The sequence below is a fragment of the Oryctolagus cuniculus genome, chromosome 4 (genome assembly GCF_964237555.1).
Source record: "Oryctolagus cuniculus chromosome 4, mOryCun1.1, whole genome shotgun sequence".
Lineage (NCBI taxonomy): Eukaryota > Metazoa > Chordata > Mammalia > Lagomorpha > Leporidae > Oryctolagus > Oryctolagus cuniculus.
The window spans coordinates 140,541,676-140,567,394 of record NC_091435.1 but is presented as its reverse complement, the minus strand read 5'-3'; the positions used below and the strand labels follow the sequence as shown (position 1 = coordinate 140,567,394).

General features: G+C 47.9%; 1 long non-coding RNA gene and 1 pseudogene across 1 annotated transcript; one reads left to right on the top strand and one right to left on the bottom strand.

The window, feature by feature from the left end:
- The window catches only part of LOC127482692 (non-histone chromosomal protein HMG-17 pseudogene), an 85,054-nt pseudogene that overhangs the window by 8,498 nt on the left and 50,837 nt on the right, over positions 1–25,719 (top strand).
- Positions 3,754–9,830, bottom strand: LOC138849380 (uncharacterized). Its single transcript, XR_011388185.1, has 3 exons — positions 9,303–9,830; positions 7,096–7,337; positions 3,754–6,250 (listed from the first exon to the last, which is right to left on the bottom strand). It is a non-coding gene; the product is annotated as an uncharacterized lncRNA (long non-coding RNA).

Below are 25,719 nucleotides of genomic sequence, written 5' to 3'. Positions count from 1 at the left end.
TTTCCTGAAGCTTTGGATCGATGCTGCTTTGGTGTCCCCAAAAGCCGGATATCAGAAACCCTAATCTGTAGCGCTCTAATTTGTCATTTATCAGCCTACATTTCCATTAGACTGTGAGCTCTAAGAGGAAAGGGACTGTGTTTTATCTACCAGTTTATTTTCAATACGGCACAAATCACAATATGTGCTTTTAAAAAACAGAAGAATGAGTTCAATCATATCGCATGTCTCTTCTGTGGGCCAGGCCTTCCACATGGCCCTGAAAGACAGTCATCTCCCAGCCTACACGGAACTAGACACAGAGTGAAAAATCCTTCATCCTCGGCTTTCCCAGACTCTCCGAGCACAGCTGCCCTTCCAAGAGTAGTTGTCCATGCTTTACCCATTTCGTTAAACTGACAGACGGTCTTATTTATAAAGCGGCTTGGCGGGCGCCGCGGCTCACTAGGCTAATCCTCCGCCTTGCGGCGCCGGGCACACCGGGTTCTAGTCCTGGTTGGGGCGCTGGATTCTGTCCCAGTTGCCCCTCTTCCAGGTCAGCTCTCTGCTGTGGCCCGGGAGTACAGTGGAGGATGGCCCAAGTCCTTGGGCCCTGCACCCCATGGGAGACCAGGAGAAGCACCTGGCTCCTGCCTTCGGATCAGCGCGGTGCGCCGGCCACAGCGCGCTGGCCGGGGTGGCCATTGGAGGGTGAACCAACGGAAAAGGAAGACCTTTCTCTCTGTCTCTCTCTCTCACTGTCCACTCTGCCTGTCCAAAAAAAAAAAAAATAAATAAATAAAATAAAATAAAAAAATAAAAAAAAGTGGCTCCATATTTTTAACACTAAACTTTCTCTAACCCATAATATACCGTGAGTTATTTCTGGGAGAGTCTTCTAGAAGTGTGTTCCTTATAGTCGATGCTGTTTGTGACCTACACCTCACATGGTCTACAGGTGTTTAAACCATCCCACATTTGGGTTTATTCACCTCTGTTTACTTATTGAGCTGTCTAGGCATGCTAAATAAGTAACACCTCAAATTTCAACATTTTAGAGCTAAGGTAAGGATTTGAATAGGATCATGCAGATGGATGGGTATCAGTTAAGCAGAGGACATTGAGTAGGTACTGAGCCTGGGAAATCCAAGCACTTGAAATCAATTTTTAAATTTTTTGAAAATTTATTTTCATTTCTTATTTGAAAATGAGAGTGAGAGTGAAAGAGAGCTTCTATCTACTTGTCTACTCCCCCAACATCCAGGGCCAGACCATGCTGAAGAAAAGAGCCCAGAACTTCATCCAGGTCTCCCATATGGATGGCAGAGACCAAGGTACTTAAACCATTGCCTACTGTCTCGCAGGGTGCCCATTAGCAAGGAGCTGGATCAGAAATGGAAAAAGTGGCACTTGAACCAGGCATTCCGTTATGGGATGCGGGTGTCCCAAGCAAAGGCCTAACTGCTGCATCAAATGCCTGCCCCTGAAGTCAATATTTAGAGACCAAAAAACAGTGAAGAAATTAGAAATTCAAGAAGCTGGTTCTTAGTGAAGGCTCTTCTGCCCCTTGTTAGTGTGGGCCTGGAACCTACGGGTGGATGCACGTGAGCCTAAAGCTGTAAAACTGTGCATGGGCATTACACGGTCTTACAGACCCGGGAAATGACGAAGTACGCAGCAGCTTTTCCCTGGGAAGGTTCTCTGGGCCCTGGTATTCCAAGAAACACCAAACTCAGCAGACTCGGGTTTCAACATTGTCTCTTTCTTTGTATAATCCCTACCCATTTTCCAGCTGATTGTTCAGCCTGCCTCTTCCATGCTGCTGAATTTTAAGCTCCATAGGAACACGCTTGCTGCTGTATCCCCAACACCATCACCTGGGACAGCAGTACTCCACAAGTACTTGCTGAATGGATGTGTGAGCAGATACGCATGAGGGCTGATAGATATAGGAACAAGTCTGTATGGGTCACGTTCCTAGTTCCCACAGTAATTTGTCATGCTCTGTGATAGGTCCCTTTGTCCAGCCACCTGCCCCTTGATAAATGTGGAAGCTCTTAGTCACTTGGGTCAAATGCCTTAGCTTTGGACACTAGCTTCTTATTAACTAAGCCGTTGCACCACCGGCTCTTGTAACCTTAAATTAATTTGAGTTAATTCTTAACCGTTTCCCTTCTGTACATGTGTCATTTAATGGTTTGCCTTTATCTGATTTTCCCCAATTTCCTGTGTCTTTGTGGTTTTCCACAGGAGCGCTGGAGCCGGGGCCTGAGGCAGTCACACCAGATGAATGTGGGCACTTGAGTTTTTCTAGGAGGCCTCTCCTGCTGCTGTGGGTCTCACCCAACTGATGTCCATCCAAACACTCCCACCAAGTGTTATTTATGCTAACAGAGGAAGAAAGCCCTCCCAGAGGAAGGACTGATGGCGTAGACAGAGCCCCAAAAGAGGAGCACTCTGCAGCACTAAAGGTTGGTGACAACTTTTTTTCTCCAACTCAGTGGAAGCTGTCCTTGCTTGCTTGCTTTATCACGAATTTCACTTGTGTATTTTCTCCATATGACCTTTGGAATAAATGGGAAGGAAAGATTTTAAATCAATAGTATAAGCTTCATGGAGGCTAAGGGTTCATCTATCATTGGTTGGCCAGCATCTAGCACACTGCCTGACTTGCTGATGCCCAATAAGTGTTGGAAGGAAGGAAAGGGAGGAAGGAAAAGGAGGAGGGAAGAAGGGAGGGAGAGAAAAAAGGAAGGATTGGAGGCAGCACATGAATGGAAAGAATTATTCAAAAATATATGATATGAATGATTCAGAAATACTATATCAGACTTGTGCTCAGAGTGCAGCAGGTGCACTGTCTCTGATACCCAGATTCAATAAAGCTATTTAAGTCACTTTGCAAATGGAGAACTGTACTTGGAAGGACAAAATAATAGCAGGCAAGCAGAATAACAAAAAAAATGTACTATTTGGAACTGGACTGTAAACAGCAGGGATCATATTTTAAGAGCGATTCAAAACTCTCCAATGTTAACAGCCATTTATTCTGTGTCTATGCCAATTCTCAAAAGCAAATAAAACAACAAAGGATTTTGTTTTTGGTCTTCAAACAGATGTTTTATGGATAATGGCAAGATGATCCTGGAGGTGATAAAATTGGCTGCAACTGATCTGTTTGGTATTTAGAGAAGGCCAACTGATCAGAAATAGTGCTGAGGAAATTTGCAAATATCTAAGCTTCCTGCTGTTGAGAGAGATAAACCACACCGTAAGTGCTCAAAATACTTAACTATGTGTCAAGAAAAAACATCTCAGTGCAGGAAAGAAGAGTGAAGGGAATTAGCACATTTTTATTATCAATCTTTTGTGTGTTTAAGATTATGCACCTGCACAGTTCAGGTGCAGCAAGGCAGCTTTGAATGACAGGTTCCCTGCCACAAAACACACTACCACGGTGGGGATAGAGAAGAGTGATGAAGACATGAATATTTACGTTAAACACTTTTTTTAAAAGATTTTTATTTATTTGAGAGAGGTACAGAGAGAGTTACAGAGAAAGAGAGGGAGAGACAGAGGGAGAGGTATTCCATCTGCTGGTTCACTCCCCAAATGGCTGCCAGGGCTGGAACTAGGCTGATCCAAAGCCAGGAGCCAAAAGCTTCAACTGGGTCTCCCACAAGAGTGCAGAGGCCCAAGCACTTGGATCATCTTCTACTTCTCTCCCAAGCCACAGCAGAGAGCTGGATTGGAAGCAGAGCAGCCAGGACACAAACCAGCACCCAGGTGTGATGCCAGTGCCACAGGTGGGGGCTTAGCCCACTATTCCACAGCACCATCCCCTAAAGTCAAACTCTTAAAATTAAGGGATTACTTCTTCAGCAACCCAAATAGAAATATACATTAAAGCCTTCAGTGTTGGCAAAATGTTCAATAATTTTCTATTACTTGAATTTGGGAAAAATGAAATGTAACATGGGGGAACATCTAAAAACATCTCCAAAGGAAACTCAGAGAAATTTCCTTTTTGACAGTAGCTTTGCAAGGATTGTGCTACCGAAGCTTGTGGCTAGGAGCATTGAAGGTTCCAGGACAATGTAGACTATTGTGATCACCACAACTGTCTGAAAAACAACTATTGATCTAGGTAGGTGATGGCTGCTAACTAGCAAAAACAAGTACAGGTACCACCTTACTACTGTGGGTTAGTCCTCGAGTTATAGTAAGACGACTGAGGCACTGGGTGTGCACATGTGAAACTGCAAGGATTCAGTGGGTCCCCAATTCACCAGTTATTTATTTTTTTTTTTGCCATCTCTTTTACCATTTATACTATTATTTAACAAGATTTTTTTAAATCAAAAAGCTTTTAAACATAAACGTATTTAAAAGAGTGGATATTACTACCTAAAATCATCTTGAATAGGCAGTCTTTGGAAAACACTTCAATAACAAAATAATAGCCAGTTAAGTCTATTTCAAAAGGATTTCTGTGGAACAGAGACATACTGAAAGAGAAGAAATCAGAATCCCTGGAACTCATGGGAAATGTTAGGGTAAATCAGACGCTCAGATTACAGTTTACTCTTTGTGGCTTTATTTAAGAAGCAAGTTAATGTTTATATGGCATTGAACTTCAAAGTCCAGGCAGTAAGGAAGAGCAGAGGGTGAGAGAGGAAACAGTGTGGTGTGCTACTCCTCGCTCCTCTCTACCGTGTGGAGAAGCAGGGAGCTGAGGGGCAGGAGGGGAGGCAACAGGGCACAGCCACTGGAGAGAACCAAAAGAGGAGTTAGGGTCTTATCTGGGTGGTATATTTTTTATGCAATTATAAAAATGTATTGTGCTAAGATATAAGTGCTGTGTTTTCCTAACTCCCGTGGAAATCGATCCTGTGGGAGTTCCAGTACATCTTTAAATACTAATCCTGTTTTCTGCTTCTGTTTGTGATGATGCAATAAGTGATCCTGTTGTGTCTTCAGAGCAACGCTCTTGGTTTTGAGGAATGAGCGCCTTTGGGAAACAAAGCAGCACTTTGTTTACCCATCAACACAGTGAAAAGGTGCTCTGTATCCTCACTCTTTTTCAAATACTTCCTTTCTGGTACCTCCCTCTGCTGAGGGGAGGGGCCCGAGGGCTTCACTTATCCCACACTTGGCAGTTAGCTCAGCCTCACATGTGGCCCCAGCAGAGTGGACAGGGAGTGGAGCTTGGCCAGATGGGCCCTTGAGCAAGATGTCCTAGGCCCTGTACGCCTGAAGGCAACTCTTTGCCTGCATTTTAAGATCTTATGCTGTAATACGTTGATGTGTATATATGCAGATCCATTTAGAAATGTTAAATCTCATGTATGAGGTCCCCTTAAAGTCAGGCTGTATAGTTCATAGGACTCTGTCATTGTCATCTTCCTCTGCTTCTTCTTCAAGCTTTATTTATTTACTTGAGAGGTAGAGTTATAGACAGAAAGAGGGAGGGGCAGAGAGAAAAAGGTCTTCCCTCCACTGGTTCACTCCACAAATGGCTGCAATGGCCAGAGCTGGGCCAATCCAAAGCCAGGAGCCAGGAGCCAGGAGTGTCTTCTGGGTCTCCCATGTGGGTACAGGGGCCCAAGCTCTTGGGCCATTTTCTACTGCTTTCCCAGGCCATAGCAGAGAGCTGGATTGGCAGTGGAGCAGCCAGAACACAAAGCAGCCACCATATGGGATGCTGGCGCCATAGGCAGAGGCTTAACCTACCACGCCACAGCACCAGTCCCATGTCCTTTGTCTTCTTAAAAGAGAGCCTGAAGGTGGAAAAGGAAGTCAAACAGAAGTTCCCTTTGAAGGAAAAGGCGAGGTGGACTTTGAAAAGACAATTGCCTTCTCCGCATGAGGGTGGAGCATGACTCCCCGTCTTTAACTGCGGGCTGCACCCAATGACTTCCTCCTCAGTGTGCAAAGAGAGGGAAAGAGCAACTTGACAACCGAGAGACCTGAAAGGCACCACCTCCCGCAGGTGACCCGGGTTAGCAACGACAGCGACAATGACTCCTGTTGACAGTGCCCCTTGATAGCCAGTGAGGAAGTGGCGCTTCACCCCAATCTGGCACGCCAGGCTCACCAGGAGAATCACAGCTAACCCAAACTGCAGGCAGTTCCATCACTGCCGGGCCAGCACTCCACAAAGCTGTCCCGGGCCATCACTAGCAAGGCGAGCATGGGAGGGCACGTCACAGCCCAGAGGAGCCTGAGCAGACACCATGGCTAAATGTAGCATGGTAACCTCTGGGCTTTCCTAGAACAGAAGCAGGGCATTAGCTCAAGACTAAGGAAACTGAATGAAGCTTGGCCTTTCCCTAATTGCACTGTATCACTTAGGTTTGTTAGTTGCCTTTACCTAATTGCACTGTATCACTTAGGTTTGTTAGTTGCCTTTACCTAATTGCACTGTATCACTTAGGTTTGTTAGTTGCCTTTACCTAATTGCACTGTATCACTTAGGTCTGTTAGTTTCAGCACATGTGCCACACAAAGGTAAGATGCTAATTTTTTTCCTTAATTTTATTTAAAGTCTACAAATTTCATGTATTTCTTGTATACAGGTTTAGGAACATAGTGATGGTTCCTACCCAACTCTCCCGCCTACCCACCCTTCCTCCTCTTTCCTATTTCCTGTCTTAATTTTTACAAAGACCTTCTTGGTAAGATGGTAACTTTAGAAGAGTAGCCATAAGAAATGATAATAATCCCTCTCCTGTGAATGTTGTGAATCCCTCATCTACTTGGAGCTCACCCTGGTGAGACTCCTCACCCATCCCGGGAAGCCACTCAGCTCCCCAGCTGTGCAGATCCGAACTCTCAGTGTTTCTTGGATCTGCACCCTTCTCTGCAAGCTCAGTACCTGCTTATGATGTCTCGTCACGGGGAGCCCCAGCCGCTCTGCTGCCTTCGCAGGGCTGTCTGTAAAATGCAGGCCTCCTACGCCGTGCTTGGTTTGACCGCCTTCCACCCTCCAAGACTCTCTGTCTCCCCGGGAGGGAATCCAGGCTGCTGGCCTGGCACAGCACAAGTGCCTCCTTGAGCTGCACTCGCCCTGCCCTTCCACCCGCCTTGGCTCTCCCACCCTCTCCCCAAACTCACCTTCTGCTTCTACCAAACCACCGGGAATTCTCTCTCTCAATGTCTTCTCATGTCCACTTCCACCAGGTGTTCATGTTCCATCCAAACTGCCTTTGGAAATGTTCCCTGGGCATCTCCCACGCTGAGATGGGCGCCAGCCCTGCTCTGCAATGTTCTCTGAGGTGCCCTCGCCCAGCTACCCGCTCTGCTGTGCAAACTCTGGCATCGCACACATTCATTTGTTCATCTGGAAATCGGCTAGTCTAGTGAACAAAACAGAAAAAAAAATGCCTGCTTCCTTGGAGCTTTTGCTCTTTGCACATTGTCTTTAGTTTCACTGTCTTCTCCCTTGGAAGGCAAGAGCTATTCTCATACGAATCTAACATAGTGCCCAGCACATAGTCAGTGCATGAAAAGAGATAGTTGGGTACATGGATGACTTGGTCCTTCCCACCCCCAGGCCGCTCAATGGCAGAGTTAGAGAAATGTCTTCAAGGTGCTTAGGACAGAAACTTCACTGTGTCACACAGTCGGCGACATGGGACTGTGTGTCCTTCCGGGAGGGCCTCCTTCTGCCTCTGGAGGGAATACTACTACTACTAGTAATACCACAATCAATACTTTTACTTCTAATAATACTATCATAATCAATACTTTTACTTTTATTAATACTACCATAATCAAGACTTTAATTTGAATACTACTACCACAATCAAGACTTTTGATTCTAATAATACTACCACAATCAATACTTTTAATTCTAATCATACTACCATAGTCAATATTTTTAATTCTAGTAATACTACCATAATCAATATTTTTGATAATTCTGCGAATCCAGTTATAGATGATTGTATTTCTAGAACGGAATGTAAAGGCTGTAACCCTCAGTACCATGGAACAGTGCTAAGCGGGTCAGAGGTTAGGGCCGGGGCGAGGGAGGGGCTTAGATGTGGAAGGGCATGTAGAGCTTTGCCTTTACAGAAAGAGAAGTCACGAGATACTGTGCCATACTGGTGCTCAAAACTAGAATTTTCTATTTAAACTTCTGTTGCTTTACCAGACACCCTTTGGTACTGTTTTTTTTTAATTAGAAAATTTTAGAAAATGTGTTGGAACGGAACAACAATGAAGGGAGAGGAGAAGAGGCAGCCCATCCCCAGCGGTGATTTGCAGAGTGACAGGCGCAGGGAGGTGGGTGAGTCCCGTGCTGTCTGCGGACGTGGCCTGGCATGGGGCTGCCTGCATTCCCATCAGAGCTGAGTCACTGGCTGCATCTGCGGCTGACAGGACACCGCGGACGCCTCTGCTCTGGCCCCGGAGCCTCAGGAATAGACTCCTGAAGCTGAGCAGGGTTCTGGGAAGTACGGCACAGCCACCTACCTGCCAGAATGCCTTCCTCCACCACTGGGAGCACGGGCTGTCCACACCCTTCCAGGTCCCCTTGTGGGATGACGTCACCCCCATCTGCCCTGGGAGCCCCGGGAAAGAGCACAGCCCCTGGCACCAGAGGCCCAAGATGAGAGGCACCCACATTCAGGAATCTTGTGCCAGACACTCAGGCTCCTTATGCCTCTGTTTCCCCCACCCCTCCCCACAATATGCCTCCCCTTGTCTCCAATGCTTGTGGGGATCAGGACGGAGAGTGCGTGTGCAGTCCTCCGTCGGCTCAGTAGAAGCACCTCTGAACTTTCTCTTACAGTGTCTCTGACGGCACTTCCATCACCTGATTCATCACATTGAATGGGGGTGTCAGGTTACTTTCATATGGGTGCATGTGTCCATGCAAAGGTGGCAGGGAAGAGTGTGCGACTACCAGATGGCTTGCACCTCAGCCAGCAGCTGAGAGTCCCGGAGTGGTAGGCAAAGGCCTTGGGTAGGTTCCCATGTGATGAATACCCTCTAGGCAGCCCCTGAGCACACTTGGACCTTGATGATCTAAGAGAGACACTGGCTAGCCCAAAGGTGTGGTCATCAAACTGAGTGGGATGTGCACACACCCCAGACCATCTTCCCCCCTGAGTGCACAGCCTGGGTGTCCTTCCAGCAGGCCCAAGGGACAGCCCTCAGCTTCCCGGGTCCCAGCTGGGTACCTGCTCCTGAACAGCGTGCTTGTGTGAGCACATGCAGGTGTGTTCCTTTTGGGGGTTCAGGAGGGGTCCCGATAGTTGCAAGGGCGTCCTAGCAAGTTGAAACCCAGCAAGAACAAAGGTAGAAGCAGCACTCACCTGGCAGGCTGCTGTGATGTTGCTCAGAGGGTGCTTCTGGGAAGGCCTGTGCGTCAGGATCTCCAGCTGGGTGGCTTCGCATGAGTCACGCTGCTTCTTGTCACTTGACGAGTAGATGGAAGACAATGCAGCTGGCCGTCAGCAATCTGGAAGGCGTGTGACCCATTTAGAGACAGGATCGGTGCTGGGGAAATGTGTCACCAACGTTTCCTCCGCCGATCCTGACCTTCGCTGTGGATCCACGTCAAACGCCACATCTGAGCCACGTGACGTCTCATTTTGGATCTTGCTTTCCCTTTCCCTCCTAGTGTGTGTTTTTCTCGGTAGTCAAATCGCTCAGGACTCTTGGTGTTCTCTGAAATGAGTCGAACTGTCCCAGCTTGCCATTCCAATTCTGGCCCCTTCCCGCATCCCCGCTGGGCATGCCCTGTCACTGCAGTCCCGTTCCCTGAGTGTGCACCAGGGACATTTTGGTGCTTGCTCGAGTTTTCCGATCTGGGTGCGCCCCTGCCCCATCTCCCAGGTTTACTCTTTTTATATAAAACTACCGAAATCCTGTTCAAGTGCCACCTGCTCTGTGGCACCTCCTCCAACTCCTGCAGCGCCAGGCCCCTGTACGTTTGGCACAGGCCCCAGTAGGTGGCTGTTGGCGTCTAATCTGCCCCAGCTCTCCTTTGTGCTGGAAGGTGGTGTATTGTTCCTGCAGCGCCAGGGCTTTGGGCAGGCTCAATACCACTTCACTGGCGCTCCAAAATGTTTGCTTAAGATAAGGATGAAACGGTCTGCTGGCCGGAGCAGTGCCCTCCTCTCGGCTTTCAGAGGAGCCTGCAGGTGGGGTGGGGGAGGGGCACCGAGAGAGGAAACCCCAAGGTCAGCCTGGCTTCTGTCTCTTGCAGTTCTGAGCAGCATTAAGTTATTAAAAAAATTCTGTGCTGTAAATTTGAAAGCCACTGGACTGTTTTCATGCATAATGGATAAGTAGTGGGGGAAGTATATACCCACCTTTAGTAAGAGTGCCTACCTCACAGAAAAGTCATCGGGAGAGGAAGAATTTGGCCGGAGTGGGTGTCTTACATAGCACCAGGGAAAAATCCTTTCCCCTGGGGAACGGGATTTCTTAACCCATAAATTTGCCAAGGCCACTTAAATTCTAAGAGTTTGCATTCAGGTCCACAACAACGTGGGATGTGATTGACAAGAGGCTGGTGGAATCAACACGTTATAGAGAGATCAGCAGAGAACCCCCCTGGGACAGAGCTCAGAGCGGGCAAGCTGGACCCTGTGGAGAATGATGGTGGCATCCTCATAGCTGACCCATTTAAAATCATCTGATTTGCGGATCTCTATTTATGACGTGTCCCCCCTAGAGTGCAAGCATGTGTGTCTCATTCTCTGTGCACCCAGCACCCAGCATGATGCTTGACACGTAGTAGGTGCTCAGTAAACGTTTGGTGACTGCATGAGTCACAACAGCTTCAAAGAGCATGGAACTGAAGGGGAAGCGATGAGGCATTCTTTCTGTTCTGTCTGGCATCACCATTCCGGCTGTCACTGCTCTGAGCTGATCATTATCCTAAGAAGCGGCAGACTGTCCCTGTGTGGAGACCCCTAACTATGGGTGAAGGGACCCTCCGCGTGTTGCCTGTCAGTCTTGCCTGACTTCTGGTTGGTGGGACATTTGTCTGAAAGTCTCAGCTAAGTGTAAAGGCATTGGAGGGTGCCTGAACAAACCTTGTTTTCAGCAATAGTCATATACACAGCATGGGAGACATTGAAGCCCAGCCCAGCAAGAGCAACTCCCATCATTTTCAATGTATTTCTCTTGGCTGTCAGTTATGAAAGCTACTACTGTATATGTGCAGATAAGACACAGGTTCGGCATCCCAGCAGTTTAAGCCAAAGATAGAAAAATCCTTCTTCAAATTGAATTTTTATTTTAAAATTTACTTCAGAGAGAGAGAGAGAGAGAGTGAGCGAGCTAGGGCTCCCATCCATTGGTCCAGTCCTCAAATGCCCACAAAGACCAGGCCTGGGAAAAAGCTGGGAACCAGGAGCTCACGCCAGGTTTCCTGCGTGGTTAGGGAGGACTCGACCACTGGAGCCATTGCTACAGTCTGCCAGGCTCTGCATTAGTAGGAAGCTGGAGTCAAGAGTCCAAGCCAAGAACGGAACCCAGGCACTCCAGTACGGGATAGCTAGACCCAATGCCCATCCTCCCAAATTCTCGATTGTGGGCTATTGGTGAATTCACAGGTGCAGCCACCCCAGGTCTCTGTGCAGTTCCTCACTAGTGCAGCTGTTAGCATCTGGCCTGGGACACTGCCTTGTCGTGTGGCACTGTCTAGCACTGAGCACACCCCATCCCTGGGGAACCACCACCAGCAGCCCATCCTAGGGAAAACCAAAAGTGCCTCCAGGTGGGGGAACTGCCCCTACTGGGGGTAATAGGGGACAGTGAATTACTTCATTTTTACTTTGAGTGTGGTATGTGTGTTGGACCCCTAGTGCAGCATTGTCAGTCCACATGTTGTAACTGGAAAAGAGCCAGTTTGCTGCTTGTCTTGGTCCGTTGTATGCCGCTGGAGCAGGATACCCAAGAATGGGTCAGTTATAAACAACAGAAGCTTGTTTTGCTCCCAGTCCTGCGGGATGGGAAGCCTGCAACTGTGACATGGGCATGTGGTGAGGGCCCTGGTGCTCCATCACAATGTGGGGAAGGGCATGTGGGCCACGCAAGACAGAGAAAGCTCACTTTCCTAGCAAAGCCACTCACTCCTGCATCAATCCATTACTGAAAGGGCCACCTTCCTGACCTCACCACCACCCCCAACACATCACAGTGCAAGTACATTTCAACATGAGTTTCGGAGGTGACATTCAAACCATACAAGGATCCCTTTTCCCCTTCATCCACGTGTGCATAAAGGAGGAGATTGACTTGTCTGGGAATTACAGGTCTACAGGCTGAGCACCTAATATCAGGCATGTTCGTGGCTTATCTCCAACCCTCACACCCGGCTCCCAGTGTGGCACTAGCTAGTATGACTAGATCATGGCCACAGGTGACAAAGCTGATACCTGGTGTGTTAGTCATCTCTACATTATAATGAAATCCTCGAGGTGAGCGACTTAGGAAGCAAGGAAGCAAGGAGGTTTATTTAGTTTAGCTCACAGATGTGGAGGCTGAAGCGCATGGTGCTGACAGTAGCTGTGCTCTGGTGTGGTCCCTCTCGGCTGCATCACATCATGGCGGATGGCAGGGGATGGCAGGGTCGCTTGTGGCCATGAGGGATCACATCTTGATACAGGAAGCCAGAGAGGTATCTGGGTAGGGTGAGGCTCAGGCTTCTATAACACCCCTCTCGTGAGAACTACCACTGGGTCATGCAGGAAATACTGTCATCCATTCCCAGGGAGGGCTGTCCCATAGGCCCCACCACCTCCACACTGCCACACTGGGGGCTATGCTTCTGACACGTGGACCCTTGGGGAACAAACCACGCCCAAACTGTAGCATCTGGGGAGATTTTCCTAAGGAAAGTCTGTCAGTCAATGATACAAACCAGGGCTTGCTGTCAAGTGATAAACCATGATGCTATCAATATATGTTTTTCAACAATATTCATCAATGATCTAATATGTGCTGGAAATGTACCCGACTTCAAGAATACAGCAGTAAACACAGACGAGGTCTATGGTCTTGCAGACTGACATCTCGGTGGAAGAGATAACTAAGACGTTAACAGGGCTGGGTGCTGTGGTGCAGCAGGTGAAGCCGCCACTTGGGGTGCACACATCCTGTATTGGAGTGAGTGCCAGGTCGGGTCCTGGCTACTTCGCTTCCAATCCAGCTTTCTACTGATGCATCCTGGGAAGCAGAGGAGGTGGCTCAAGTATGTGGGTCCCTACCACCCATGTGGGAGACCTGGTTGGAGTTCCTTGCTCCTGCCTTCAGCCTGGCCCAGCCAAGGCTATTAGGGGAATTTGAAGAGTGAACCAGCAGAAAGAAGATAAGTCCCTCTCTAGCTTTTGCTCTCCTTCTCACTCTGCCTCTCTGTAACTCTGCTTTTCAAGTAGACAAAAATAAACAAACATTAAATAAATAAATAATTTTTGGGAAAAAAGTAGGTTATATTAAGTACTGTGGATAATCATAAAGCAGAATAAAAGAATGAAGAGTCTCAAGAAAGGCTTTTTTAGAAAGGATGTTAGATAAAGGCTTCTTGAAGTTTTTTTTTTAAGAGTTATTTATTTATTTGAAAGACAGAGTTACAGAGAGGCAGAGGCAGAGACAGAGAGGTCTTCCACCCACTGATTCACTCCCCAAATGGCTGCAGTGGCTGATCTGCAAGCAGGAGACAGGAGCTTCTTCCAGGTCTCCCACGTGGGTGCAGGGGCCCAAGGACTTGGGCCATCTTCTACTGCTTTCCCAAACCATAGCAGAGAGTGTGTTTTTTATAGAGCTTTTTGATCAACTGGATAAACTTTAAGGAGGAAGAACAGTCAAGGATGCTTCCCAGGTTATTTCCTAAGCATCCCTTAGACGTGGTGCCATTTACTGAAGTTGAGCTTGGTACAGGGAGAGGAATGAGACAACAAATCCTAAAAGGAGTGAGGAACCAAAAGTTGCATTTTATTGTTTGTGTGTTTAAGTCACATACAGTGAAAGACACAGAGAGAACTCCCATCTTCTGGTTCATTCCCCAAATGCCCAAGGCTGGGCCAGGTTGAAGCCAGGAGCCAGGAACTCTATCCAGATCTCCCACATGGGTGACGGGGACCCAGGTACTTGAGCCATCACCTCTGCCTCCCAGGGTCCGCATCATTAGGAAGCTGGAGCCAGAAGCTGGAGTCAGGAGCCAGGGACAGGAATTGAACCCATGTACTCTAAGGTAGGCACGAGAGTCTTAACTGGTGTCTTAACTCCTAGGCTATGATACAGATCTGAGAGTCAGAGGTAGGCTGTGATGGAGCAGGCTAAGGCCCCACTTGGGAGGCTGGCATCTATTGTCAGTGGGATCAAGTCCCACCTCTGCTTCCAATCCAGCTTCCTGACGATGTGCACACTTGGAGGCCACAGATGATGCCACCCACATGGGAGATGCAGGTGGAGTCCTTGGGTCCTGGTTTTGGCCCAGCCAGCCCTGGCTACTGGGGTCATTTGGGGAGTGAAACAGTGGGTGGAAGAGTCTCTCTCTGGGTATCTCTCCCACTCTGTCTTTCTGCCTTTCAAGTAAAATAATAATAATAAAAAAAAACCAAAAAACTTGAAAACCAAATCTGGGAGTCACCAAGATGCTGATGTTCTTACAAACATACAGGTCAAAGAGCTTACAGTAGACTTAATTTATTAACTATTACATACAGATCATGGTGCAAGCAAGACAGACAAGGTGGTTGGTGACTTCCTCTGAGCCCTACACTCCACCAGTAACAATCTTGACTTTTGTTATTATTATGCTTATTAAATGTCCAAGGAGAAGCAATCTCAGAGATGATCCAATAGAAATTCCAAAACTTCCCAGTGTACAGCTGAAGAAACTGAGGCCTGAAGAGGTTAAATAATGTATTGAAATCTATTGTTTAAAAACCACTTCAGAGTTTTAAATAAGGCAGATGTGCAATCCGAATTGCCCACATTCTTAATTTGTGTTTGTCTTTTTCTCATGCTCTAAGAAAGAAGGTTGGAGTTATATTGCCCATTAGTTTTTGCGTTTTGGGAATGGCATACTGTATTGTTAGGACTGGTTTAAGAGAAAACCAGCCATGGAGTTTGCTGGGTTGGAGGAAGTTTAGGGCAAGGAGGTGAGCAGGTGGCAAAAAGGGAACCATCCAGGTAAAAGCGGCAATGGTTCTCCACTCAGAAAAAGGATGGGCAATGTGCAGCAGCTAAGGCCCCAGGAGCTGGCCCGGGCTCCAGCTTAATTGTGCGACCTGCCTCAGCACCTAAGGAAGTTTTCATCACAGGGATCAGGACAGGGGAGCATCATGTGGGGGCTTCCGGGCGTGGGGTGAGGACATGGAATTCAGTGTGGTGGGGAACAGACACAGGCACTGTGGAGGTTAGGTGATGGCATGAGGCCAAATCATGAGTCCCCTTGGTTAGGCAGTGGGGCTGGACTTCTCCCAAGAGTGGCCTGAGGTAGGAGAAAGGGGTAGAGAGCACTCTGAACAAAGATGATCAAACAGGTAGAACATGTCCCCATTAGGGCCGCCGATCCAGAGATGGCACCCAAGGCCATCACAAGGTGCAGAGGCTCCTTGTCCATGCGGCAGCTTTGTCTTCTGGTCCACACCCCCGTTGGTTGGAGATTCCAGGCAGGCTGAGGCCACTGTAGAGAAATGGACTGACACCATGAGCAGCCTCAGGACGAGGATTGGAGGGGCCAAAGTAAGCTGTTCACTCTGGGTAAAGAAATGTGCATCTCCTCTCTGCTCTGAATGTCACAGAATCTTGAGACATTACGTGCCTCAGTCACATGGCCGTGCTTCTCTCTGTCTTGGTGTTCTGGTGAGATTTTCTAGTGTGTACATTTCGTGAACGAGGCCATCATTCTCAAACACTTCCATTCCAGGATTTCTAATGATGCAAGAGAGAAAACTTGAATCCTGGAAACCCTGAGGAACTTGGGTCTAAACATTATGTCCAAAATACAAAATCTATTCCATGTCTCCTACCTACCTGAGGAACCCAGGTGTGCTTTGTATTCTGGTAACAGCAGGACACAAGATCACCAACTACGGCCAACTTGGATATGTTTTCATTTGCTTATGTTATTTTGCTGCTGATTTAAGATACACATTTCGGGGTGGGGCCCTGTGGCCCTGTGGTTAAGCTGCTGCTTGGGATGTCCACATCCCGTATTGGAATGCTTAGAATCAATTCCCTACTCAGAGTCCTCTCCTTCCAATCCAGCTTCCTGCTAATGGGCCTGGGAGATGTGGACATGGGTTCCTGCCACACAAGTAGGAAACCCAGATGGAGTTCCTGGCTGCTGGCTTTGGCCTGGCCCAGCCCTGGGTTTTGCAGTCATTTGGGGAATGAACCAGCAGATGGAAAATCTCTCTCTCTCTCTCTCTCTCTCTCTCTGTCACTCTTTCTTTCAAACAAATAACAAAGTAACAGATGTCAGGTTTTTTTGTTTTTGTTTTTTAAATTATTTTATTTATTTATTTGGAGAGATAGACTTATATAGAGAGGGAGAGACAGAGAGAGGTCTTCTATCTGCTGGTTCACTCCCCAAATGGCCACAGCAGCTGGATCTGGGCCAATCTGAAGCCAGGAGCCAGGAGCTTCTTATGGGTCTCCTATGTGGGTGCAGGGCCCAAGGAACCTATGCCATCTTCTACTGCTTTCCCAGGCCATAGAAGAGAGCTGGATCAGAAGTGGAGCAGCCAGATCTTGCCGGCACTGCAGGCAGCAGCTTTACCTGCTACACCACAGCATCAGCCCCTAAATGTATTTTTTTAAACCACCAAATTTGCAGAGATTTATTGCAGCAACAACACAGCACAACCAAACTCAACTCCTAAAACCCCACACACTTAATATCTTGCAGTTCTGTAGGTCAGAAGTCCAGCAGGAGTCCCACAGGGCTGAAAGCAAATGTTGCCAGGGCCATGTTCCTTCTGGAAGGCCTCGGGGAGACTCACTTTGCCTGTGCTCCCCATCTTCCAGGACCGTCCCCAGTGTTTGGGTTGGGGCTGCCTTCCTCCATCTCCAGAGCTGGCAATGGAGCATCCCTGAGACAGTTCTTGCACAGCCACTTTCTCTCACAGACTAGAACAAAGGGCCTCTGCTTTTCAGGACTCTCGGGATTACCTTGTGCCCTCCTAGGTAGCCTCCCCACTTTAAGGCCCGTCTTAATCACACCTGCAAAGCCCCTTTTACCACCGCAGGTAACGTACGTATTCACTGGTTCTTGGCATTAGGATATGGACATCTTTGGGGGACCATTATTCCATCGCAGTTGCTAGGGCAAGAAGCTCTGCTTCCACTCTATGGAAGAAATAAAGGTAATTCTTCTCTTCCCGAGAGGGCGGGCACTCCTCTCATCAAGGCATCTGGGCGTTCTTGTGGATTACCAAGGGTCATCAGCCTCTCAACCTGCGCTACTGAGAACTTCCTCAGGAGGAAGAGCCTGGGTGAAATTTGGGACTGGGGCAGGTTGAAAGGTGGGGCCCCCATCTGGATGGCTGTCTGAACTGGGGAGGAGCTCTGGTTGTTTCCATGGAAAGGGGAGACACGGTGTTCCTGGATTGTAGAACTTCATTACAACGACTGTGGGAGACTGGTGAGAGTCCGTCCTGGGGACCGCAAGCCTGGGCAGCTGGTATGGACTCCCTGTGCCAGGAAATGGTGGACCCCGGCCCATGGGAGAGGCAGGGACGTGAGCTTTAAAGAACAGTGGGGCCCTGCTCAGGTGGCAGCTCCTGCTCTCCTAGAATGTTCCAGTCAAGCACAGCTGGAGCTGTGAGCACAGACTTTGCTTTTCCCAAGCCCATCTGTCTGCGTGTGAGATTTGTAGTGCCCCCGTCCACTCAGCACTGAGTGGCACATGGGTGGGTGTGTGTGTGTTGGGGTTTGGGCGGTGAGAAGCTGCGAGTCCTCCACCTCTCTTAAGTGCCCACCAGAGTGCTGACCACATCCCAGGCTCCCAGTGTTGGTTTCCTTCCCCCTCCCTCCTTTGCCCATTCTGACAGCTCAGTTTACTCCCAGACTTTCAGTGGCAACTGAAAATAACCCCCTGGATTTTCCCAAATGCCTCCCAGGGGACAGGACCAACTCCACGGAGACCCTCTGCTCAGACAGCCGTGGGTGGAAGGCAATGCCTGTCCTCAGCAGAGCTCCAAGGGTGATTTCTGGCTCAACTCTAAGGCTGAGGAAATGTTGGAACAACCTCCACTGGACACCACTGCTGTTGCCAGTGGCTGTGTGTCTCGCCAGTTACAGCAGTCGCTCTCTGAAACTCCTGCTGGTCGACCTTTGACGTGCTATGCCCAAGACAAGGCTCATGTCGAGACTGCAGGGGATCTGAAAAGACATGCTGATATCTAGGTCTCACCCCAGAGATTCTGGCTCACCTGCTTGCACACCCAGCTATTTATGCTTCCGGAAGTTAGCCCACGCTGACAACCTGCTGTCAGGTTTCCTACGTGGATAACTTGAGACTGGGATGGGGTGAGATTAGTGACATTGAAATAAACATTCTCCCACTGGCTGGGCAAGTTTCCTCATTGTCTTGTCCCCTCTTAATTTATTCTACCATTCTGCTTTTCTCCCTTCCATGCACTTTTGTTATAATTATTTAGAATTAAGTGTACGATTCACTTTCATTCATCCAGCTGTCATCCCATTGCAACAACAGGTGTGGAAGAAAGAGAGGCACGGTCTACAGCTTTGTTCGTATTTCCTCTTGGCAGAGTTGTGGGGAGATGCTCAGAGTGGAAGCAAATAGGAAGTGAGTCACGGCCCAGCTGGGCTCCACCTGCCCACTGCACAGAGCCATCAGGCTTTCTAGAAAGCACATGCAAAGACGGCCCCTCTGCCTCTCAAGTTCTTCAGGTTTCCTTTGTGGCATAATGTTCACACCTGCAGAGGGCCAGGCCTCATGCCTTCGCCACATGCTCAGAGGTTTCAGAGTTTCTGAAAGAAGGCGCTGTCTACTGTGAATTATTTCTTCTGCCATCTACTAGGCAAAAGTTAGTGAGGGAAACAGCCAAAGGGAGAACTCTTCTCCAGAGTGTGACTCTTCTAGAATCTCACGACTTGGCTGGTGTTGGTTTAGAAGGCCCTGCGGCTTAAGAGTTAAGGCGGGGAGGTACAGAAACAGGGCATTGAGGCCTGTGGGAACAGTAGTTGTGTCTCAGCCTATCCGCTACTGTAATAGGATTGGAGATGAAACAAGAAGCAGGAAGTCGTGTTCCTGTCCAAAGGCAGCTGGTTGATGTGCTTCCTGGTTTAAAAAAATGAAAAATATTCTTTAATTGCCAACTGTGTGGTGAACCCGATCTTAATTCATCTAGGTAGTCCTGACTCAACTGGATAAGACTGCGACTCTAATTTGATCCGAGTACATACCAGAACTGCAGAGGATGGACATGTGTGTTTATATTATACCTAATCCCTTAGCATGTATGAGAATCTAACCTATGAGCTGTCCCTCCTGCATATAATACAATGCATATGCTGTCTGGGTCCTGAACCTGCTGGCTTCCAGATCTTCCCTCACCCTTCAGCAGCTTTGCTCTATATCTCCTAGGGGGTGACGCTGCAAACAGCTTTCCCAGGCTCCCAGCTCACCTAGGTGCCAAAGAGAAGGGAAGACAAGGCCAGGTGACTTCCTGAAGCCTCTTAGCCTTGGATGGTGCCTCTGATGGTAGCTGTGGCATAGTATCAATCGCTACCAGAATGGCTGCCCTGCTTCCAGCCGCTGTCAGTGACCCCAGCCCTGGGCACTGCCTACACCATCTCCTCCCATTGTTCCTCCAGCCCAGGAATGGGAGTGCCTTCCTGCTCTCGCTAATCTAAGCTTTGCAGTTCTCTGTGGCCACTGTAACCAATTCCCTGTAATAGATGCCCTCTGTCTGCTACCATACCTTGCAGTGGTTTCTGTTGTTCCAGTTGGACTTTACTGATTCCTGTGTCACAGTTAAAACACACTTTCCTTGATCCTTGACTTAGCTGTTAGCAAATTCCTTAATTAGGGTTGTGGTTATAAATCTATTATTTGCAATTATTTGAAGCAAAGCTGTTAATCTATTGAAGTTATTTTACCTGCCCGTAAAATTTTCAAATGCTTAAGTATCACAAACGTGTGTGATGATATACGCTCGTTTTACCATCTTGAGTTTCTAGGCAGTGGCCTGATTTTACTCATTTTGTTCATATGATAAATAGTGATGGAAAGAGTGAGTCATAAGCCGAGGAATGATCTTCATGCATAACGGAACTATCGCTGTATTTTGCAGGAATAGCTCACTGAGCTAATGTACACATTGACTTCCGGCAACAGTGTCAGGGAGGAATGGGCTGGTAGTAGTTACAGTAAAAGAAATGCTCATAATAACCCTGGGCCTTGGAAGCGATCATATCTCCCTCTTTAAATGATTTATTTGGGTCATTACTTGCAGCGCCTTTCCTGAACCTCTGCCTAACATCTTCCCTCCTGCTGACTGCAAATTCAGATGGTCTCATTCCGGGAGGGGAGGCAGCCGTGGAGGTCTCCGTGGGGCCCTCTACTGAGTCAGTCCCATTAGCTACCACTGCCTTTCTTCCTTCCCTTCTGTCGCTCCCCCTCCTCGTGGAGGAACGACACTAAACCCTGCCTAGGCTTCATATCCGAGTCACGGCACCATTATGTCGCTCCCCCTCCTCGTGGAGGAACGACACTAAGCCCTGCCTAGGCTTCATATCCGAGTCACGGCACCATTATGTCGCTCCCCGTCTTCGTGGAGGAATGACACAGGACCCTGCGTTGTTCTTCTGTCTGCTCGGCCCTCCCCGGGTTTGCTGCTGGTTCTTCCCGGGTTGGCTGCCGTCCCTTCCACCTCCGTGGAAGGGCGGTTCCCCCTGCCACATTCCCCACTTCCGCGGGGGAGCGGCACACCACCGGCCGGCTCTCTTGGGGGCTGCACAGGTGTTCCCTTTAGATGTTCCCCTTAGATGTTCCTGGTGCATGCCGTCTCTCTCCTCCTTTATAGTCCTCCTCCGCCAATCCTAACTCAGCTGCTCACACGCCGAGTACGCTGCTCTCCTCCAATCAGGAGCAGGATCAGCTCCTGGAGGTCAGCACTCAAGTTGGCAAGAGGCAGCTGCGTAGAAGCTGTTTTCTTCTCTCCCAGCGCCATATTGTGGGAGAGCAGATGCATAGAATAAGTCTTAATTCCAGTAACTTAGTCCAGTCCGGGTTGCTCCCCACACCCTTCCTCCTCTTCCCCAGGCTCAAAGGACCCTCCAAGTGCAAGAAAAGCACATGAAAGAGCCAAGCTTTCAAACATGGAGACTGGATCTGTGTCTGTCAAGAGAGTATAGGAGTGTCTGATTAAAAGTGACAGATCAGGCATAATTTTATCCTCACCAAGACTTCACTTAAAGTGTTAAATGGATGCGTGTTGTGGCACAGTGTGTTAAGCTCCTGTATCAGACCATGGGTTCAAGTCCCACTACTTCTGCTACTGATCCAGCTTCCTGCTACTGCACCTGGGAGGCAGCCCGAGTACTTGGGGTCCTGCCACCCCTGCAGGAGAACCTAAATGGAATTCTTGACTCTTGGTTCTGGCCTGGCCCAGCCCCCAGTTGTGGGGATTTGGGAGAGTGACTCAGGGGATGGAAAAACCTGTCTCTCCCTTCCTCTGTCATTCTGCCTTTCACATGTATAAATCAGTCTTTTTTTCTAAGTTATAAAGACCCAGAAGTGATCAAGGAACTCTCAGCAGATGACTGATTTTAAAGAACTTCCGGAAGTGTAGACGTGGATGGGGGAGTGGGCGAAGACAGAGGGTGAGGGAAGCCAAGCCTGTGTTCCGTGAGTGAGGGTGGGAGGAGAGGGTGGGAGGCAGGAACAGAGAAGGGACTCAGTGCTTCGACAGTCCGTCAGCATCAGCTGAGCGGGTGATGGGGCTGCAAACAACGGTGATGAATGAAATGCCTCTCCCCACTCAGTGGCCACATGGGCTCTCCCCAACTCCTGCCCACCTCCACAAAAGAAAACGAAAATGAAAAACCTACAACCTGTTCTCCTCTCTACAGAATGCGCTGGCCTCCGAGACGAGAGCTCGGATAAGCTGACAATTCAGAGTTACAAAAGTAATAGAGGCAGCCAATAGTTTTTACAACACTATAATGAGTACATTCTATATTAATCCATTCACTGTTCACAACACCTCTAGGAAGAAGCTAAAGCACAGGGTGGTTAGTGGGTGACAACAGAGCTAGTAACTGAGCTAAATCATCACAAAGTAAAATCTCAACAGGCTCCACCCAGGTGCTGAAATAATTATAATAAAATAATTATAATAAAAACCAATTAGCATCTTTTTACCTCATTATAAAATAAAGATAACTGAGGATAGCCAGATATTTAAATAAAGGCCACGGCATGAAATATAGGACAAAATAAACACAAGATGGACCCAAGAAAAGAGTAAAGTCAGGACAGATAAGAAAGAAACCCCCAGTTAGCATGCTCAGAGAAACTTGACAAGATATTGCATCACAAAGAACAAAATGCAATGGGAAAGGAATAATCAGAGAGCTGTAAAGAGACCATGGAAATCAAAACACATTTGAAAATATATGAGTAAGTGTGTGTGTGTGTGTGTGTGTGTGTATTTAAAAGAAGCACTAAAATAGAAAATCAATGAAATCTCCCACAGAGTAAACAAAGACATAAAAATCAAAAGAAAAAAGAAAAGGACCATGGAAGGCTAATCTAGGATATTCTACCTCTGACCATTTAAAGTTACACAAAGAAAATGGATAAGGAGAAATAGAAGACATTTCTTAGCTGAAGGGTGTGTTACTCCCACATAACATAGGTCTGTAAGACATAGAATCATTACATGGAAAACAAAGAAAAAATTCTCCATGACATTTGTAAATTGTCCCATGACCAAAACTGAATCATTTGTGCTCCTGAAGATTCAAGTCTAAGAACTGAAAACAGGTTTTAAATTGTGACAAGCATGAAAAATATTGTATACTGTAGGGTTAAGAACCACTCTGATTACATTTATTTTCTTTTATAGCTTTTTTCTTAAAGCTTTATTTATTTTTTATTTGAAAGAGTTATAGAGAGGCAGAGGCAGAGAGGGAGAGAGGTCCTCCATCCACTGGTTCACTCCCCAAATGGCCACAACAACCAGAGCTACACCTATCTGAAGCCAGGAGCCAGGAGTTTCTTCTGGGTCTCCCAAGCAGGTGCAGGGGCCCAAGGACTTAGGCCATCTCCTACTGCTTTCTCAGGCCACAGCAGAGAGCTGGATCTAAAGTGGAGCAGCCGGGACTTGAACCAGTGCCCATATAGGATAACGGCACTGCGGGCGACAGCTTCACTGGCTATACCACAGCGCTGGCCCCCTAGCTTTTTTTTTTTTTTTTTTCCTAAGTTTGTATTTGCCTTTCCATGAATCTTTGCCATTGCTTTACCCCTGATGCTTAGCTGATGTCCTTATGCAATCATACTTGCCTGGGATCTCCTCTGCTCCAGTTTGGACAACTTGTTTTCTGGGTTCCTGTGTAACCATCACCCAGGCCTTCACTGGCTGAGGCTCTTGAGCCCACATGTTGTCCTTCCTGGTCTTACTCCCTCGATTTGCTGAGGCAGAGCATTTGTAGGCTTTAGAGAGGATGTATAAGTGATAAATATGCTATAGCCATTTATTCAATTACCACACTTAATACCTTGACCAGGACTGAATGTTCAAAATTATTGTTGAAAATTATTTTATTCTTGGAACATCAAAAAAGTGCTATAGTGCCTACTTGTTTTTTAAGATTTATTTATTTACCAGCCGGCGCCGCGGCTCACTAGGCTAATCCTCCGCCTAGCGGCGCCGGCACACCAGGTTCTAGTCCCGGTTGGGGCGCCGGATTCTGTCCCGGTTGCCCCTCTTCCAGGACAGCTCTCTGCTGTGGCCAGGGAGTGCAGTGGAGGATGGCCCAGGTGCTTGGGCCCTGCACCCCATGGGAGACCAGGAAAAGCACCTGGCTCCTGGCTCCTGCCATCGGATCAGCGCGGTGCGCCGGCCGCAGCGCGCCGGCCACGGCGGCCATTGGAGGGTGAACCAACGGCAAAGGAAGACCTTTCTCTCTGTCTCTCTCTCTCACTGTCCACTCTGCCTGTCAAAAAAAAAAAAAAAAGATTTATTTATTTACCTGAAAGGCAGAGTTACAGAGAGAGAAGGAGAGAGAGTGGGAGAAAGAGAGAGAGAGAGAAATCCTCCATTCACTGGTTGACTCTCAGAATGGTTGCAGTGACCTGGGCTAGACTGGGCTGAAACCAGGAGCCTGGAACTTTGTCTGGGTCTTCCACGTGGGTGGCAGGGGCCGTCTTCCACTGCTTTCCCAGGTGTGCTACAGGGAGATGGCTCAGAAATGTAGCAATTGGGCCACAAACAGGCATTGATATGGGATACCAGCATTGCAGGCAGCATTGTAACCTGCTGCACCACAGCACCAGCCTCTCCGATGCCTTTTACCGTCCGAGGTTGCTAAGGACAAGTCAGACATCATACATACTTCTCATCTGTGATAAGAACATTTCTTTACTCCCATACTCTTAAAATGGATACAGCATGCACTAGCGATATAAGCATATTGTTTAAAAGTGTACCAAAGGGCCTGGCACTTATATGTGCATGGATTCATGTCCCAGATACTCCATTTCCAATACAGCTGGTGACTAACATGCCTGGGAAAGTAGCAAAAGATGGCCCAAGTGCTTGAGTGCCTGCCATCCAAATAGGATACCCAGATGGAGTTCCAGTCCAGCTTCTGCCATCTGGGGAGTGAATCAGCAAATGGAAGATCTCTTTCTCTTTCTCTTTCTCTCCATGTCTCTCCCTCTCTTTCCGTAAAACTGCCTTTCAAATAAACAAATCCTTTAAAAATGACAGTGTGGCAATATCCACCAGAAAAAATGTCTAAAAGGGTGAGAAGCAGTTGTCTCTGTGCACCGGTACTGAGGGAGACAGGAAACCACTGCTTTTACAATGCACATGATTATTTTGAAAATCTAAATTAATAAAACATGGTTGCAAAACTATAAAGAAAATCCAGAGAAATATTATCACACAAACAGGGTGTGTTACTCCCACAGCAGGGAGGCTGTTAGGCTCAGGCTCGGAGAGCTGAGGCTATGGCTCCTTCAAGAGCTGACTTTGATTGCCTCAGGAATAACTGGTTGCTTGCTTAATACTTATCCTTTTAATGGCACACATGCGTTTTATAAATTCTTCTGGTATATTCATATAATTCATAGTTTTTTAAAAGGAGCATATGGGGGCTGGCGTTGTGGCATAGCAGGTAAAGCCGCTGCCTGGAGCGCCGGCATCCCATACGGGCACTGGTTCTAGTCCCAGCTGCTCCTCTTCCAGTCCAGCTCTCTGCTGTGACCTGGGAAAGCTGTAGAAGATGCCCAAGTCCTTGGGCCCCTACACCCATGTGGGAGAACAGAAGAAGCTCCTGGCTCCTGGCTTCGGATCGGCACTGCTCCAGCCGTTGCGGCCATCTGGGCAGTGAAACAGCAGATGGAAGACCTCTCTCTCTCTCTACCTCTCTCTGGGGAGTGAATCAGTAACTCTGTCTTTCAAAGGAAATAAAATAAATCTTTAAAATAAAAGAAGCAAACTCCCTTTAAAAAAATAAATAAAAGGAACATATGACATGCATTCATCCCAAATGCCAACTTCAATA